Raw genomic sequence first — 14350 nt, 5'->3', positions numbered from 1 at the left:
CTTTGTAGTCCACTTTGGTGAGTCTTTTTCAGGTAGACATAAGGCAAGTACATACTCATTGGTCTTATGGAGGCTCTGAACAGAAGTAGTCCAACTGTGGGTGCTTTAGATGGGGAATGTCCATTATTCCGTTAAACAATGACAAGTTCTATCTTCATGTTATATTGTCAACTATCATATGATGTTGTTTATTATATTTTCAATAGGTTTTTCCTTTCTTTGGCTGTAGGTCTGGGGAGGGTTTCCAAGTATGGAGAAGAAGGAGCCCTGGTTCCAGTGGCAGGAGTCCAGGATGAGGAGAGAGAGAACCTGTCCCTTCAAAGGGCCAAGACAATTAAATCTAGGAATGGTGATGTATGCCACCCTGTTATAGATTTTCCCTTACTCCATGGTACTTTGTTAAACACTTTTACCGCATGCTTTTGTGTTAGTCAGCTTTGGAGAATAAAGGGAAAGTTCTGTATCCATGCTTTGGGATAAAGGGAACTAATAAGGAACTAATAAGATCCTTTATGTGATGGCCAGAGGTGATTGCGAAGAATCTGGGGGCAGCAGGCCAGAACATGAGGGCACAAGTGATAACGAAAATGGCCTTGGAGAACATGGGAGGACTCTCTGAGCATTCTCTGAAGTATTTAGGGGAGGAGCTTGGACTTCCACAGTCACAGAGAAAAGGGAAATGGACCCAACCAACTGGATATTAAAGGGAAGAGGCATGGTCCCCTACCCACCACCACACACACATTCACACTCCAAAGGCTAGAAGAACATGGTATCTCATTTTTTCAAGAAAGAACAATAAGTCTGGGTTTTGAAGAATGAGTAGAAGTTCACTGGGCAGAAGAGACAGAGAAAGTAAAGACCTTTAAGGAAAAGCAAGTACACTCTAGCCTGGAGGGAGCAGACATTCTCAACCACTGCACCATGAATTAATTTCAAACAGTAATTAAAGTAGTAAAGTTGGCAAGTGATCTTTTTAACAGAGTGAATACAAAATTATCCCTGTAATAACCTTGCATTCTGATTTGCTTTTTGTTTGTTTACGAGTTTGGTTTTATTGGCATAGAATATTTCATAGCTACGTTTTGTTTTGTTTTTATTTTATATTGTGATGAAGTATATATGTAACAAAGCATTTGCCATCTCAGGATCCTTCACGTGTAGAATTCAATGACATTGGTTATATTTATCATGTTGTTCAGCCATTACCATTACCCTTTTCCAAATTTTTCCATCACCCTTAACACAAGCTCAGTGCCCCCTAATTGGCTTGCTTTTTTTGAGTGGGAACAAAAAGATGGAATTTCACCTAGTGAGAGAGAAACAACAAAATGTGGGAAGCTGGAAAGCTTCTCTCTCATCATTTCTCTTTCTCGTTTTCTTACAGGTTGATGCATTTTTAATTCCTTTACTGTGTGGTATTGGACAGGAGTGGAGATGAATACATGTGTTGAATCTAGCGTCTTCTTTCTTGGTAATATTTTATTTATCTTTTCATTACTGTTCCACCTAATTGAGAATAATACAACACCAAGATCTGGCTTAGAATTAACACTCAACCCCTAACAGAGCTTAGAAATTCACAGACCTTCGAGGTTGGAATGAACTGTAAAGGTCAACCTGTCTAAACTCTCATCAGCTGTTCAATCCGGGAAACTCCATAACTTGCTTGATATAAATTTATCAAATGAGAATGTATGAAGCTATGTTATTATTTTGCTTATCATCCTACATCATGGTTACTATTACTAATAATGTTGTTGTTGTTAGGTGTTGTCGAGTCATTTTCAACTCATAGAGTGTCCCACGTGACTGAGTAGAACTGACCATATGGTCTTCTTGGCTGTAATCTTTATGGAAGTAGGTCGCCAGGTCTTTATCTCATGCAGCCACTGTGTGGGTTCAAATCACCAACCTTTCAGTTAGCAGCCAAGCACTTAATCATTGGCACCACCAGGGTCCTTTAATAATAATACTAGCTGCCATGTATGATACACTTGCCATGTGCCTGGCCATGTGCTGGGGGCCATTTATGTCTCCTGAGAAACCTATGAGGGAGGTGTTCTTAAACCCCTCCAGCCCCCCATCCCATTTTACAGGAAAGGAATTCAGATTTGGTTCAGGTTTAACACATCCCAATTGCTCGTAGCTTGTACATAGCAGGGGGAGCCTAGTTTTAAACCGATTCCTCTGATTCCAATGCACATCCTCTTAGCGGTGAGGGTTCCCAGACTGTAGGACTGTAGGACGTAAAGAACTTCATTGTTTCTGCAGGGTAGTCATTGTGTGCTTTCTCCTTTTTCCCACATGTAGTTTTAGACATTGATGTTTGCTTTGCTGTTGCCTTCATTTGGATCCTTAGGGTTATGATCCACAGTTACCCCAGGGGAACTTCCGTCTGCTATCCAGACTAATTCTTTTTTAAATTGATATAAGCTCAGGAACAAAATATAGTATTAATATTGGTTTGGGTCAAGCAGTGAAGGTCAAATAGAAACAAAGCACGTTTCTAAGTAGACATACATCACACAGCATTTATCATCTGCTCTACCAAATCATCATTGTCTACATAATGAGTGTCGTGAAATAAGAATACTGACCAAAGGTTTTGGGTTTGGTGGGTTCTTTTTGGTAAAATAATCACACATTTTTCCTGTCAACAATTCAGGTGGTTGAGGGTAAACAATTAGTGTAGACAGGTTTAGTGGTAACTTCCCAGAACCCCAAACCGGATGATCCAGGTTTAAGTCATAGCTCTGTGTTAGCTGTGTATTTTGAACAGTTCACCTAACTTCTCTGAGTCACAGTTTCAGCCTCTGTAAGAAAGAGAACCTAACACATGAGCGTATTTTGAGCACTTCTGAGACAATGTATGTGTAAGTGCCTGGTACAGAGAAGGCACTTAATTAAAGCTTTTTTATCAGCCTGTTTGGGAGTCTCCAGCAAGTGCTGAAGAAGTATTTGTTGAATAAGTTATGGAATGGGAGATAGACATTAAAACTGTAAGCAAATGGAAAAGTTTGGCTGTGTGAAATCTCACATCTTTCTAAAGCATCCCTGGATCCCGGGGTTGGCCCCTCTAGCACCGTTGGCTGCACTAGTCGTGGGGGTGGGCTCGGAAACCTGAAATTGTCAGCTCATTTCCCTGTGCCATGATCTGCCATGTTGCGTGTGGCCCACAGTGTTAAGTACAACTTCTTTCTCTCCCATCACTGTTCGCTGTCAACACTGCCCACAACTCTGAGCATCTACAGTTCTCAGGAAGGAAGAGGGCAGAATTCTCTCTTGGACTCACTGTGGTTGTGTTCTGAAGGTAAACAATGCCATGGGAAAGAAGGTTTATCTAGGTAAATGTCTACAAATATTCCAAGCCTATTGGATCTACGTTTAGACCCCAGCAGAAAGAGCTGAAAGATTTGCCTTCTCCCTAGGTGTCTTAGTCATCTAGTGCTGCTCTAACAGAAATACCATGAGTCAATGGCTTTCACAAAGAGAAATTTATTTTCTAACGGTCTAGTAGGCTAGAAGGCCAAATTCAGGGCGTCAGCTCCAGGGGAAGGCTTTCTCTCTCTGTTGGCTCTCGGAGGAAGGTCCTCCTCATTGTCAGTCTTCCCCTGGACTCGGAGCTTCTCTGCGCAGGAACCTCCAAAGGATGTGCTCTGCTTCCAGTTCTTCTTTTTTGCTGGTACGAGGTCTCCAATTCTCTGCTTGCTTCCCTTTCCTTTTAACTCTTGTAAGGTAAAAGGTGGTGCAGGCCACACCCTAGGGAAACTCCCTTGACATTGGATCGGGGATGTGACTTGGATAAGGGTGGTGTGACAATCCCACCCTAATCCTCTTTAATATAAAATTACAATCACAAAATGGAGGCCAACCACACAATTCTGGGAATCATGGCTCAGCCAAATTGACACACACGTTTTTTTGGAGGGCATTATTCAAACCATGACACTAGGTCTTCTAATGTCAGAAGGACTTCAGGGAGAAAGAGGGACATTCTGACTCTCTTGGGTATTTGGGAATCATGGTGCAGACTTGAGTGACCCTGGGGTCCCATGAACAACTGAGTGCTTAGGCTTACATCAGAGCAGCCCCCAATCTACAGATGCTCCCTATTGCCCCTATATAACGCAATGTATTTGGAGACATGGCCAACTTTCCCAGAGCCATTTCAGATTGGAGTGGGCCCCTTACAAGTTCTTGGTGTTCAGTCCCAGCCCCACAGTGGGGGCTGGGAATGGCTTGACTTCTAGGATTCATGGAGGGAAGAGTGCATGGGGCAAAAGACATCCTTTTCTTCTTTCCTGATTATTCCACAAATTATCCTTATCCTGGACACATGTACTACTCAGACAAGAAGGCATTCTGACTCTCAAAGACTTCTACAGGAAGTGGGTCTTCAGCATGTAAAAGGGCATGTAGAGGGCTGGGAGTGACAAGAGTGAGCTCCAGTTCCAGTGCTGATGCAGATGGGCTACTTCAGGCAAGTTGTTTAATCTCTCTGGGCCTCTGTTTGTTGGTTGGTTTTTGTTTTTTAATTTTTTTTTTAATGAGAACATGGGACTGGATTATCTCTATGAGCCCCTCTAATTCTAAATATCTCTGATTTTCTGTAAATCTAATGAGAATGAGCTGAGCTAATACAGTCCTATGACTAGTAAGGACCATTTTATAGCTAACACTACAGTCAAATACACATATTGTTTCCTCTGCTGAGTGCTCGGTGGAATTCAGAGTTGAACACTGAGGTCTCTAGATCCTGTCTGAGTTAGCCATGCCGGAAAAAAAAAAAAAAAAGGGAAAGCCGTGGCCTTTCAGCTGTTGAAAAGACTCTATTTCTCATAATCTAAGCAGCTTTGACACTGCTCACCACAGCCTGACAATTAAATTTCTCTCTCTGTCTGAATTTCACTACCAGATGTGCTACATTGAGAGTTAAATCGTTCTGATGTGAAGCCCTATCTTTCCTCTCCTGAGAGTCTAAAAAGCTGTCAGTGGCGGTTTCCTTATTAATAACCAATCTGCTTGCTCAGACGGTGCCTCACAGTTTATACCAAGGGGAAATGCCGCTCCCCAAGAACAGAAGAGAAAACACAGAGAGGATGTAGTAGGGCCATCTGGTTGGCACAAGATCTCAGGAGCCGAAATTAAACGTGCTGCTCACCTCACCGAGTCACGGGAAGCAAGTTCGCTGGACACTGAGCAGTATGTGTACATGGGCCCTGGAGAACACTCTCTATGGCTGTCTCCAAGGAATCTCTTGGCTCGAACTTTGGCCTTGGCAGCTTTTTACTTGATACACTTGGACTCTTTTTTGAATCAGCACAAGCAATGAAGTCTTTTCCAAGGAAGCCACTGCCAACTTGGCAAATAACCAATGAATCCAATGATTTTCCCACCTTTGCATGGGACACAAGCCGCATATCCTATGCATCCTAATCTGTGACTCTAGTTTATTGCAGAAAAGGGAGACTATCTGGAAACTTGGTCTGCAGCCCCAAATTCTCAAAGGCCCTTGGGCAAGTGGGGCCTAAGGAAACCTGCTGAGGGTGGTTTGTCACAAAGGACCAGAGACCTCCAAGACAGAGGGCCATTTGTCCCAGTGGAGGAAATAAAACAAGGATAGCAAAAGAAGAAAGCATTTCCACAGAATTCCACACGAAATATCTTGGGGAAGTTGTTGTTGTTAGGTGCCGTCAAGTTGGTTTCCACTCATAGCGACCCCATGTACAACAGAACAAAACATTACCTAGTCCTGCACCATCCTTACAATCTGTACTATGTTTGAGCCCATTGTTGCAGCCACTAGATCAATCCATCCCATTGAGGGTCTTCTTTTTTGCTGATCCTCTACTTTACCAAGCATGATGTCTTTCTCCAGGGACTGGTCCCTGCTGATAACATGTCCAAAGCACGTGAGACGAAGTCTAGTCCTCAAAGTGACATCTTTGCTTTTTAACACTTTAAAGAGACATTTTGCAGCAGATTTGCCCAATGCAATGCGTCCTTTGATTTCTTGACTGCTGCTTCCATGGGTGTTGATTGTGGATCCAAGTAAAATGAAATCTTTGACCACTTCAATCTTTTGTCCGTTTATCTTGATGTTGCTTATTGGTCCAGTTGTGAGGATTTTTGTTCTCTTTATGTTGAGGTGTAATCTCTACTGAAGGCTGTAGTCTTTGCTCTTCATCAGTAAGTGCCTCAAATCCTCTTTGCTTTCAGCAAGTAATGTTGTGTTACCTGCATATCGCAAATTGTTAATGAGTCTTCCTCCAATCCTGATGCTACCTTCCTCTTAATATAGTCCAGCTTCTCGGATTATTTACTTAGCATACAAATTGAATAAGTATGGTGAAAGAATACAATCCTGATGCAGATCTTTCCTGACTTTAAACCAGGCAGTATCTCCTTGTTCTGTTCTAACAATTGCCTCTTTGTCTATGTACAGGTTCCTCATGAGCACAATTAAGTGTTCTGGAATTCCCATTCTTCACAATGTTATCCATAATTTGTTAGATGGGTAGTGGGAGGTGCAGGATGGAAGGTGAAGCAAAAACTGAAACCACAGAAGATCCCAGCCAAAGGGAGCCCTGGATCTAAAACGAAAGGGGTTGAATGGAAAATCCTGAAGGGCTTACATTTTATGTAGGCATCACAATGCCCTCCTTCTCATCCTTTTCCCACCCTGGTTGGTATAGCCAGTGGTTCTCTCCTGTTTTGGAGTCTCAGGTCCCTTCAAAGGGACAGGTGAGCAATTTTCTGCCTCCAAAGGCCCTATATTCCTTGATTCTCCCTTTTAGCAAGGACTGGAGTTGAATAACCTATTTGAAGATTTAGGTGACCATATCCATTTTACTATAATAAAAATGAAAACATTTTGCAGAATTAAAACATATAACCAGAAGGGGCAAGAAAGCTTATCGTTTTGGTATGAACACTGTAAGTCTCTACTGGGTGTTCTTATTTTAAGTTCTGTGTATCATATTCACTCTTCTGTCACAGCCTGCTGATTATTTGAGTGTATTGTTGTTATTATTGTTGTTGTTAGTTGCTGTCTTAGGCTGGGTTCTCTAGAGAAGCAAAACCAGTAAAGTGTATAAATATATATAGAGAGATTTATATCAAGGAAATGGCTCACGTGCTTGTAGAGGCTGGAACATCCCAAGTCCGTGGGTCAGTCTGGAGGCTTCTCCCTATTCACGTAGTTTTAGGGGCTGGCCAACCCAAGATCGGCAGGTCAGAGAGCAGGGCACTGTGAAGATCTATGAATCCCAATACTGGCAGGTAAGACAACAAGTATGCTGTTAGCTCAAGTCCTAAGAACCAGAGATTAGAGGAACAGGAGCCAGCTGCAGGATCCAGAGCAAGCAAAAGCCACAAACCTTGCCAGAATGTCCACTTACATTCGATGCAGGCCACATGCCAAAGGAAACTCCGTTTCAACTGATTGGCTACTCACAGCATATCCCATCATGGAGGTGATCACAGCATCACAAGACTACCATACCACTGAGAATCATGGCCCAGCCAAGTTGACATACAACCTTAAACTGCACAGTTGCCCTCGAGTCAGTTCTGACTCATGGTGACCCTATTTGTGCAGAGTAGAACTGCTCCACAGTTTTCAAGGCTGTGACCTTTTGGAAGCAGATTACCAGGTCTATCTTCTAAGGTGGCTTTAGGTGGGTTTGAGCTGCCAGCCTTCTAGCTAGTACTTGAGCATTTAACCATTTGTGCCACCCAGGGACTGTACAAGTACTGTGATTTTTAACTGAAGTAAAATATACACAGAAAAGTCCAAAGTCATAAGTGTATAGCCTCACAAACTAAGCACTCCCGTGCAACCAGCACCCAGATCAAGAAACAGAAAATCACCAGCACCCAGACCCCCTCCCATTTCCTTTCCAGTCATCTTCCTCCACCCCTATTATCTGACCTGGTGACAACATAGATTAGTTTTGCTGAATTTGGTACTTTATGTAATAGAAGAAACCCATTGCCATCAAGTCAATTCCAACTCATAGCTACCCTATAAATCATACAGTATATTGTCTTTTGTGTCTGTTATTCCCCTCGGCATTGTTGGTGAGGTTCATCCACATTGTTACATATGGCTATAGATCATTCTCATCTGTGCAGAATCTCATTATGTGAATATAGCACAATGTATTCATTCTACTGTTGAAGGGCATTTTGGTAGCTTCCAGTTGGGGGATATTTCAAATGGTGATTCTGTGAACATTTTGATACATGTCTTTTGGTGAATACGGTAGCAAGTGGTATTTTTTAACAATGTCTGGCACCCTGGTGGATGGACATATATTTATCTGTTTTTCCAGATCCCATTTTAGAAGGCTCAGTAAGAAAGTGTGTGCTTAGCGTACTTGGGGATCTATTGGGGGAAAAACGATTTGGCGGTCACATTAGCTCTCCCCAATATTTTGGCCGTCTGTTCCCTAAAATCAAGCTATTCTGTGGTTCTGATTCTTGTAGCTGCAGCATCACAGTGTTCGCACCTGACAGCTCCTTCCTGCCTCACAGCAACAAGTTGTAATCACCTTGGTCACATCGTCTATTTTTCAGCTAGTAGAAAGTTCTTTTCTTTTTTTTTTTTTCCAAAAATACCTTTTCCCATTCTAATTTTTTCCTCTTCACCTTAAAATTCTCTGTTGATTTTTAAGCTAAAATATAAAGATACACTAGTTTAGCTTAGTAACTTGTCTTCAAAACTACACTGAAAAATGTTGTATGGGAATGTGCGAGAAAATAACCTCGCTGTTTCCTCAGAGGAGAACCTGTCTTTTAATATGGAAAGCAAAATAAACACATTCAGAAAAACTAATCCCAGCCTGTGTGCGTGCAAGGGAGGGTTTAAAATACAGCCCCCAAGATATTTTGACATTCCTCCCATCAAGAGGTGGAATCTGGGTAAGCTCCTGACTGCTTTCACCACTCAAGCTGGTCAGCATTGACCCTGTGTGACGTCAGAGGCTGGGTCCTAAATGGCCCTGCAGCTTCCATCTGATTCTGTGGGAATGCTTGCTCAAAGGTGCTCCCTCTCAGAACCCAGCTGCCATGATGTGAGAAGCTGAAGCCACGTGGAGAGGCATGTATGAGTTCTTTTGTCAACAGACCTAGCTGAGCCCAGCCCGCAGGTCATCCCAGCCCAGACATCAAACACCTGAGTGACAAAGCCCTCATGGAATTCCAGCCTCCAGCCGTTTAAGTTATCCCAGCCAATCAAGCCTTCCCAGTTGAGGGCCCAAGCATTGCCAACAGAGACAAACCATCCCACTATGTCCTGTCCAAATTCCTGACACACAGAATTTGTGAGCATAATAAGATGGTTGTTATTTTATGCTGTGAGTTTGAGGTAGTTAGTCATACATTAATAGTAGCTGGAGCAGGAGCCATCACAGTTCCCGACACAAAGACTTAGCCTTAGGTGCCTTGGTCTGAACTACACAGGGGATGTACCAGTCATCTCTGTTCTGAAAACACGCTGAGCATTAGAGGGGCCCTTCAACAGAAAAGAGAAAGTCAGGTGGGTGTCCTGCAGGACACGTGGGTTTTAACCAGGTATAATAGGTAACATTTATTGAGCCTTTGCTGTATGCCAGGTAATGCTGCATAATTTCACAGGATTATCTCATTTAATCCTCCCGACAGCCCAGTGAAGTAGGTCCTATTATTATGGCTATTTTATAAACAAGGACACTGAGGCACTAAGAGGTTAAGGAATCTGCCCAGAGTCTTATAGCTAATATATGGCAAAGTAAAGGGAGAGAATCAAGAAGTTCGTCACTGGTCATAGGAAACAATGGCCGTGAAGCAGCTAGTTCCCACTGAAGGATGGGGGCCCAGGTGTTCATCTGATGACTTAATGAACATTTCTTGCACTTCGCTCTGTGCAGGAGCTAAACACTGGAGACACAGGGACTCTGCCCTCAGGTAAGGTACAGTCTAATGGAGCATTCAGACACACAAACAGATTTCTTTTCCTTTTAGGTCAGCCCAAGGTTGAATTTCTTCCAAAGAAACTATTGTAATCAGGAAAATGAGAGACTATACAGCAAACAAGGATAAGAGAAGAGTGGGGTTTTCTAGCTTATAGAAGCAAAAAGAAAGATGAGGTAAAAGAGAGTTATAATTCTTAACCAGAAAACAGAAGTTTGGGTAAATCAGAAAGTGGAACGTGTACTGGGATTTTCTGTTAAGAGTGATGGAAAAATTTGGAAATGATAGTAGCAATAGTCGCACAACATGGTGAATGTAATTAATGTCACTGAGCTGTACACTTAGAAATGCTTGAAATGTTTTGTTATATATATATTTTTAATTTTTTTAAAGTGGAATGTGAAATTCAGCAGTGACTCGGTTCCAGGAAGATAAGCAGTTCATCATACACACTCAGTCCCCGCAGGTGTTTCATTAGGTCAAGTCCAGCACAGCTGGGAGAGACTCTCACAACCACATCCAGGTTACCTCACTCTTGGATTGTATTTTCCCCCAATCGAAATGCACCCTTTGAGGTCCCAACGGAAATGGAAAGAAGGAACAGACAAAGATAATGCATTCTGTGGAAGAAGGCATTCTCTTGCTCTTCTGATGCTCAGGGCAGCCTGGCCACCTGGGTAGTCACCGGGCAGACAGGCAGAAAAACAAATCCTAGACCCCAGGAGGTCACCAGTCACAGGTAGCACTGACTGTTGCCCAACCACTGCAGATGAGGGTATTACACCGTGTTGCAAAACTGGTAGAAATAGGCCAGTTGAGCCCTGGAACCTTAGCTCACTCCTGGGTTTTTGTCTCCCCATCCCAGTCACGACCGCCTTAACTTTTCCTTGAGGTGGAATGTTCCTCCAACAACTTAAAATAGTTTCAAAAAATGTTTCACAGGAAAGAGAAAAGGTCAAGGTTACACAGAGCTGGCTCAACCATTTTGTGAGCTGAATATAAGAGCTTTGATCTCATGTTTGATATATTTCATTACTGCTTTAGAAGGAAAGAGTAAATGACAGTCCTGGATGTTTGGTCAGGGAAGGAGTCCGGGCTTTCTCCAGACCCTTCATCATCCAGTACCCACTACTCTGCTGAGAAGGATGAGGGAGACTGAAACTCCTAAAAGCTACCCAGCTTTCCTTGTTTCTGCTCTTCAGGCAGCAATTCATTACCTGCTGGTTGCAGAGAGAGGGAGACATATTTCCAATAAAACATACAGCATCTGCCTTTCAGGACCTTTTTGTACCTCAATTATCTTTACTGCACCCAATGGACATGGAGGCAGGACCACCACTAGACCACTTGGAAATGTTTTACAGAATTATCTTAGTTCCCACTGAGATGTGCTCCAAAGCTCTTAACGAAGTTTCTTGTCTCATGGAGTTAATCCAATGAGATGGAGATAGGCAGCCAGCAGAAGGCCCACTCAGAGGAAGATCACCTGGGGTCTCTTGTCACATGCAGCAGTGAGGATGTGGCAGATGAGGATGTTGCCTATCTTTAGTTGGTGACTAGGGGCAGACTCTGGACCAGACAGTGCTGGTTTGAATCTGGGCTCTGCAGCTTACTCTCTGTGCCATCTTGAACAATCTCTCTGGGCCTTTTCTTCATTTGTACCAAACCACCAGTTGTCATCAAGCCGATTCTAACTCATGGAGACCACATGTGTGTCAGAGTAAAACTGTGCTCCATAAGATTTTCAATGGCTGGTTTTGTTAAAGTAAATCACCAGGTTTTTCTTCTAAGGCACCTGAGTAGGGTCAAACTTCCAATCTTTCAGTTAGCAGCCAAGTGCATTAACTGTTTGTACCACCCAGGTAGAAGTCTAAGGCAGGCAGATATTAATAAACTGCTGCAGGTTTTAACATGCAGAGACTCCTCCTCATCTGTAAATGTGAATAATAATAGTATTTTCCTCTTAGGTGAGTTATAAACTATAAATGAATTAATACAGGAAAGACCCTGTAACTACTATCATGTGGTTGCTATTATTACTGTCGGAAAAGGATCTGAAGATTGCAGTAAAGGGAGACAATGGGTTCGTATTGAGACCATGAAAGAAATCTAGTCCCAGATTTTGAGTCCTCCTTCTGAAACCACTTTAACCATCAGCACACATGATGGTACTGCCATCGTGCTGAAAGTACAGTCAGCAACAAGATAGAGCCCTTTATATTGTCATCAAATTTGTGAAAGCCATAGGAAGTCGCAGAAAACCAAGGTGAGAGCTAGTGCTTTCATTCCTATAAAAGCTCTGTATGCCCATTGACAAGTTGCCTAATGATTTCTAATTTGTAGGGTCAATTAATCAAGGATTATTTGAAAAACATTTGGGAGGAAAAATCAAGGGATGGATAAGGTTGAATGGATTTGCCTGCCTGTCAAATTGTCTAATGCAGAAAAGTCGAATGGAGTGGAAAATGGACAAGTGGTAAACCATAAACGTTATGTTCTTACCAATCCTGTATCAAGCCTTGTCCTTATTTCATAAGTATTCTTCCATGGCAGTATATTATAGACCTCCTCCACTAGGTAGGGGCTCCCTAAAGTTTATATCCCTCCTCCTAGCACAATTCCTGGCATACAGCAGTGCTGGTTTAAACAAAAATGAATGATTGACTGGATGGATAGATAGCAGATAGATAGATAGATGACGGATGGATGGATGGATGGATAGGTAGGTAGGTAAGTAGGTAGGTAGATAGTGTGATGGTTAAGGTTGTGTGTCAACTTGGCTGGGCCATGATTTTCAGCGGTCAGGCAGTCGTATGATGTTGTGATCACTTCCATAATGAGATTTGATGTATGTGATCACCTCTATGGTGGGATCTGCTGTGAGTAGCCAATCAGTTGAGAGGGATTTTCTTTGGGCATGTGGCCTGCATTGAATATGGGTGGACATTCTGGCAAGGCTTGTGGGCTTTTGCTCATTCTGGTTCCTGCAGCTGCTCCTGTTCATCTGATCCCCAGTTCTTGGGACTTGAGCTAGCAGTTTGTCTTCAGTCTTGCCTGCTGATCTTGGGATTTGTTCCTCTTCAAAGCCTGTGAGCAAGAGCCCTGCTCTCTGACTTGCCAATCTTGGGTTTGCCAGCCCCTGCAGCTGCATGAATCGGGAGAAGTCTCTGGACTGACCCACGGACTTGGGATGTTCCAGCCTCTGCAACTGAGTGAGCCATTTCCTTTATTTAGATGTCTCTGTATATATACTTACACACTTCTCTAGAGAACCCTGCCTAAGACAGACAGACAGACAGATGATAGATAGATAGATAGATAGATAGATGTAAATTTCTTCAGACACTTAATCTATTTGAAAGGTAAGTATCTAGTTTTTCACAAATCCCTGAGATCTTAATTATGGAAATTTCTGGCTTTCACCCAAATCAGTTTTCTGTACAGGCTTATGCTGCTTATACATATCATTATACCACAAATAGTCTCTTCAATTTCCACTAAAGTTTTCTCTCTCACTTGATGAGCAATTTTCATACTGGCTGAGACACCAGCTGAAACTGTTTCGCGCAGTACTTTTCCATTTCTGTGGAGAGTATACGGTGAATTGCTGAATTTCACATTCCACTTCTTGATTTACCCCAAACTTGTTTTCTAGTTAAGAAACTAGAACTGTCTTTGACCTCAACTTTCTTTTTACTTCTACCAGCGGTACTAAGTCACCTTTCTTTTCAAATATTTTTTTTAAAACCAGAGAAATTAATGTCTTTTATTTCATGAATGCCACCATGAGTTGCAGAACTCTAGGCAGTCAGCGAGGTATGTTCTCTGTCTAAGGGTATCACCCACCACCTGTCTGTCAGTTTGTTGTACTGTGGTGACTTGTGTGTTACTATGATGCCAGAAGTTATGCCGCTAATGTTTCAAATACCGATAGGGCCACCCATGGTGGACAGATTTCAGTGGAGCTTCCGAACTAACATAGACTAGGAAGAAAGGCTTGGTGATGTACTTCTGAAAATTAGCCAGTGAAAACCTTATGGATCACAACAGAACCTTGTCTGACTCGCTTGCTTTGAACACATCATCAGAAGGGATCAATAACTGGAAGAGGCTAACATGTTCCGTAGGCCAACAAGGGCCAACAAAGACATGGGAGACCCTCAGTGAGATGGATTGGCACAGTAGCCTCAAGAATGGGCTTGAGGGGACTCCGGCAAGATGGCGGTCTAGGCAGAAGCACCACGCCGTCCCTCCACAACAAAGATCCCGAAAAACTAAGCCAAACAGAGAATCGACAATCCTGAAACCCTAGAACATCAAATGAAGAGATAAAGAACTCAGCCGAACACCAAACGGAGTAAGAATACTGAAAGAGAACAGAGAGTGAGGAGAG

This window comes from Trichechus manatus, unplaced genomic scaffold, assembly GCF_000243295.1.
Source record: "Trichechus manatus latirostris isolate Lorelei unplaced genomic scaffold, TriManLat1.0 scaffold00018, whole genome shotgun sequence".
Lineage (NCBI taxonomy): Eukaryota > Metazoa > Chordata > Mammalia > Sirenia > Trichechidae > Trichechus > Trichechus manatus.
Note: the sequence above shows the minus strand (reverse complement) of the source record.